This window comes from Notolepis coatsorum (assembly GCF_963971535.1).
Source record: "Notolepis coatsorum genome assembly, contig: SCAFFOLD_1974, whole genome shotgun sequence".
Taxonomy (NCBI): domain Eukaryota; kingdom Metazoa; phylum Chordata; class Actinopteri; order Aulopiformes; family Paralepididae; genus Notolepis; species Notolepis coatsorum.
This window is the reverse complement of record NW_028170431.1, coordinates 22,698-28,697: the sequence shown is the minus strand read 5'-3', so window position 1 is coordinate 28,697 and position 6,000 is coordinate 22,698.

The following is a 6,000-nucleotide window of genomic DNA, read 5'->3' as shown; positions in this document are numbered from 1 at the left end:
GTCATCAAAGTCCACCTCTTCCACAGCCACCTGTCGTCGTCAGGAGACGAGTCTGTGTTCTGAACGTCATCAAAGTCCACCTTCCACAGCCACCTGTCGTCGTCAGGAGACGAGTCTGTGTTCTGAACGTCATCAAAGTCCACCTCTTCCACAGCCACCTGTTCTGTGTTCTGAAGCCGTTGAACTCAGCTGTACTTATAGATCCCTTAAGTCTGCTATTCTAAATCTATAACCTCGTTTAGTCTCGCTCTCCGCTACTATTTTCCGAAGAAGCCATTTCATTGGCTTTAGTGACGATATAGAGAGGAAGCTTGTGTTCTCTGTTCTTGGCAGAATGTAGACCCGTTGCAATGTACTTTCCCCCTTTGCAGCGTAATTCGTTTTCCTGTGTGTACTATTGCTCGATTCACCTTTGAATAAACCTCGGAAAGATGAAGTCTATACCTTTATCATTATTGATGATTAGCAACGGTACTTAACCCTTTCACTGCCACACGACAGAAGGTTAGCCCTTTGCTATCACACGACCGACGGCGATGCTCCATCATTAGCATCATTAGCTCCGCAAAATGACGGTAGACGGGACAGACGAGGGGGGGGGTGCGTTTAGAGCGCGGTAGACGGGGACAGACGGGGGGGGGGGTGCGTTTTAGAGCGCGGTAGACGGGGACAGACGGGGGGGGGGGGTGCGTTTAGAGCGCGGTAGACGGGGACAGACGGGGGGGGGGGGGGGTGCGTTTAGAGCGCGGTAGACGGGGACAGACGAGGGGGGGGGGTGCGTTTAGAGCGCGGTAGACGGGGACAGACGAGGGGGGGGGGTGCGTTTTAGAGCCGCGGTAGACGGGGACAGACGAGGGGGGGGGTGCGTTTAGAGCGCGGTAGACGTGGACAGACGAGGGGGGGGGTGCGTTTAGCGCGAGGTAGACGGGGACAGACGAGGGGGGGGGGGTGCGCTTAGAGCGCGGTAGACGGGACAGACGAGGGGGGGGGTGCGTTTAGAGCGCGGTAGACGGGGACAGATGAGGGGGGGGGGGTGCGTTTTAGAGCGAGGTAGACGGGGACCGACGAGGGGGGGGGGTGCGTTTAGAGCGAGGTAGACGGGGACAGACGAGGGGGGGGGTGCGTTTAGAGCGCGGTAGACGGGGACAGACGAGGGGGGGGGTGCGTTTAGAGCGGTAGACGGGGACAGACGAGGGGGGGGGGTGCGTTTTAGAGCGAGGTAAACGGGGACAGACGAGGGGGGGGGTGCGTTTAGAGCGGTAGACGGGGACAGACGAGGGGGGGGTGCGTTTAGAGCGGTAGACGGGGACAGACGAGGGGGGGTGTGCGTTTAGAGCGGTAGACGGGGACAGACGAGGGGGGGGTGCGTTTAGAGCGGTAGACGGGACAGACGAGGGGGGGGGTGCGTTTTAGAGCGGTAGGACGGGGACAGACGAGGGGGGGGTGTGCGTTTAGAGCGAGGTAGACGGGGACAGATGAGATCAAGACCCCTACGCTCTGCATCTTCTGGCCGCCTCAGACCTACTCCTATCCGAGCTCCGGGAGGGTCATCAAAGAGAAGTCGCCTATTCTCAGTCCTTGCCCACAATGGTGAATGAACTACCCACCCCAGTTAGGACAGCCGAAACACGTCCAATCTTTCGCCGTCGACTAAAGACTCACTTCTTCAACCATTATCTGAATTAAAAAAAAAAACAAAAAAAAAAAAAAAAAAAAAATCTAACCCTAACTAACCTTACTGTCATGCACTTGTCCTAATAAACTAACCTACACTGTAGCACTCAACACTTTGATGAACATTGTTACTCAGCTGATAGAGTTGTGCTCTTCCTGATGGCTTGTCGTACAGAACTTGTAAGTCGCTTTGGATAAAAGCGTCAGCTAAATGACTAAATGTAAATGTAAATGTAAATGAGGGGGGGGGTCGTTTAGAGCGCGGTAGAGACGGGACAGACGAGGCGGGTGCGTTCGCTCGTCAGACACGGGGGGTGCGTTCGCTGCTCGTCGAAGGCGCGGAGGGATGCTGTACACTAGCGAGTGACCCGAGTTTACTTTTGGGTCACAGGGTCTCTGCCACGGATATGAAAACAAACCAACCAACCAACCAGGCAGCTACCAGGCAGCCCCCCCGACACCTCCCCTCCTCTCTCATGCCTCTCTTTCGCTTCTGCATTCCTGAAATAATTCAATTAACCTGAAATGAACCAAAGGGAGCTAGAAAACAGATACAATGGAGACCTCTCTCTCTTCTCTCTCTCTCTCCTTCTCTGAACCCGTACGACTCCTCTCCGATTCGTTTACCTCTCGTTCCGTCTGCCCCCCCCCCCCCCCCCCCTCCTTCACCGTACCTCCTCTCTCTCTCTCCTTCTCTGACCCCCGTACGACTGCCTCTCCGATTCCCCCCCCCCCCCATACCTCCTCTCTCTCTCTCCTTCTCTGACCCCTGTACGACTGCCTCTCCGATTCCCCCCCCCCCCCCACCACCACCATACCTCCTCTCTCTCTCTCTCTCTCTCTCTCTCTCTCTCTCTCTCTCTCAGAAGAAACACCTCAGGGGCAGGCCAGCTTGACAGCCCGTACCACCAGCCCCACATCTTGGTGCTGCGTACCTCAGCACAGCTGTTTCTTCCCGTCTCTTCCTCTCTCTCTCTCTCTCTCTCTCTCTCTCTCTCTCTCTCTCTCTCTCTCTCTCACTCCCTCCCTCCCGTTGAGCCCAGTCAGCATACAGATGACATACAACACCTTTGCCCAGTCATCTCTTTGGAGCGCTCCCTCCCGTGCGTCTCTCTGTGTGTCGCTGCTCTGCACGCGAGAACTTCTGCACAGAATCATTTGTTCGGGTCAGATCGGGAGCGGCGGGCCACATCCTGGTACCTTGTGTTGTGGGTCTGTCCTCGGTACCACATTTAGGCCTTTCGTTTATACGGAAAACGGCGTTTTTTACGGGGTGAAACCGCAAAAAAAGTGAGGACTACCTTCCAGGGTGGAATTCCTAGAAACGCAAAAGCTTTGCGATCTCGTCTAAACTATCAAAACGTATAAATCTGTTAAAACGATGACGAAAGGGTTGTCACGGCTCTGGTCGCGCGTACTGCTTACGTCACAGGTAGCAGGTATGCGCCAGTAGCCGAGACGTAAACAAAGCAAGTATGTCTGACTTATATCAACGGAGATCACCTGAAGGCTACATTGGCAGTACTTTTAACCCTTTCACTGCCACACGACAGAAGGTTACCCCTTTACTATCACACAACCGGCTGTCGTGTGGCAGTGAAAGGGTTAAATACACAAGAATCTGTCCCGCGGCGTGAGTGGACCCACTGTCTGTGAGTGACTCTGCTTTGGTGCAATCACATTCCCCATCCACAGTCTGCGAATCAGAGGCAGAGTAGGGCGGGTCTTCACAGCACGTCATGTGACATATGCGCCAATCGTGTGACAGCGGGGCTCCGTCGTTACAGCGTCGTCTGCACGGAGAATTCCACTCCAAAACGCTCGTCTAAACGTAAAATTAAAAGTGAAACCGCAAGATGACTTTTGCGGTTTCTGTTCACAAAACGCTCGTCTAAACGGGGCCTTAGAAACCTGGCCGTGTCATTACTGATCTTTCTCCTTCACTAGATAGGTAGTAGTATGAGAATAGTAGCGTAGTATTTAGTACATAATAGTACAAATGTTAGAGGGTTAGATATTATTTCAGATATTGTTTGAGGAGGTGTGTTTTTAGTTGACGGCGGAATATTTGCTGGGTTTCACCGACTGTGGTGGGGACCGACTTCTAAACTTTAATCTCGTGCACATTATGCTTCAATTACATTTGTTTTTTTTGGCACTAGGGAACAGCCATATCTTCCACTATAGGGCACTAGCTTCTAAGAACACATTAAATATAACTCTTAAGTAGGGATGTCCGATATTATCGGCCTACCAATATTATCGGCCCATATTGGCATTAAAATGTGATATTGGAAAATATCGGTATCGGTTTTCTTTTTTTTTTTTTTTACATTTCTATAACCTTTATTTACCCAGGCAAGCAAGTAAGAACAAATTCTGATTTTGTTTATTGTCAAAAGTATGCATAATGCTGTGTTAATTCCTCAACAAGAGATATGTAATGTTAATTACCTGAAATTATTCCGTTTTATTCCTGCATATATTGGTATCGGTTGATATCGATATCGGAAATTAAGAGTTGGACAATATCGGTATATCGGTATCGGTAAAAAAGCCAATATCAAGCATCCCTACTCTTAAGTAACCCTAACACACTAAAGATTACTAACTCTAACACATTAAAGATTACTAACACTAACTCACTAAAGATTACTAACTCTAACACACTAAAGATTACTAACTCTAACACAGTAAAGATTACTAACACTAACCCACTAAAGATTACTAACCCTAACACACTAAAGATTACTAACACTAACACACTAAAGATTACTAACACTAACTCACTAAAGATTACTAACTCTAACTCACTAAAGATTACTAACTCTAACACACTAAAGATTACTAACTCTAACACACTAAAGATTACTAACTCTAACACACTAAAGATTACTAACTCTAACTCACTAAAGATTACTAACCCTAACCTCTAACCCTAACACACTAAAGATGACTAACTCTAACTCACTAAAGATTACTAACCCTAACTCACTAAAGATTACTAACCCTAACCTCTAACCCTAACAAACTAAAGATGACTAACACTAACTCACTAAAGATTACTAACCCTAACCTCTAACCCTAACTCACTAAAGATTACTAACTCCAACACACTAAAGATTACTAACCCTAACCTCTAACCCTAACACACTAAAGATGACTAACACTAACTCACTAAAGATTACTAACCCTAACCTCTAACCCTAACTCACTAAAGATTACTAACCCTAACTCACTAAAGATGACTAACTCTAACACACTAAAGATTACTAACTCTAACTCACTAAAGATTACTAACCCTAACCTCTAACCCTAACACACTAAAGATTACTAACCCTAACCTCTAACCCTAACTCACTAAATATTACTAACTCTAACACACTAAAGATTACTAACTCTAACCTCTAACCCTAACTCACTAAAGATTACTAACTCTAACTCACTAAAGATTACTAACTCTAACTCACTAAAGATTACTAACACTAACCTCTAACCCTAACACACTAAAGATTACTAACCCTAACTCACTAAAGATTACTAACCCTAACCCACTAAAGATTACTAACCCTAACCTCTAACCCTAACACACTAAAGATTACTAACTCTAACACACTAAATATTACTAACTCTAACACACTAAAGATTACTAACTCTAACTCACTAAAGATTACTAACTCTAACTCACTAAAGATTACTAACCCTAACCTCTAACCCTAACACACTAAAGATGACTAACCCTAACTCACTAAAGATTACTAACACTAACCTCTAACCCTAACACACTAAAGATGACTAACTCTAACTCACTAAAGATTACTAACCCTAACTCACTAAAGATTACTAACCCTAACCCACTAAAGATTACTAACCCTAACCTCTAACCCTAACTCACTAAAGATTACTAACCCTAACTCACTAAAGATGACTAACCCTAACTCACTAAAGATTACTAACCCTAACCTCTAACCCTAACACACTAAAGATGACTAACTCTAACTCACTAAAGATTACTAACCCTAACTCACTAAAGATTACTAACCCTAACCCACTAAAGATTACTAACCCTAACCTCTAACCCTAACTCACTAAAGATTACTAACCCTAACTCACTAAAGATGACTAACCCTAACTCACTAAAGATTACTAACCCTAACCTCTAACCCTAACTCACTAAAGATGACTAACCCTAACTCACTAAAGATTACTAACCCTAACCTCTAACCCTAACACACTAAAGATGACTTATGTCAGCATTTCAGTTGAACACTAGGCACCGTGTTGACGTGCAGCAGACGAATATTAAAGCTCGAGAAAATAGATGTG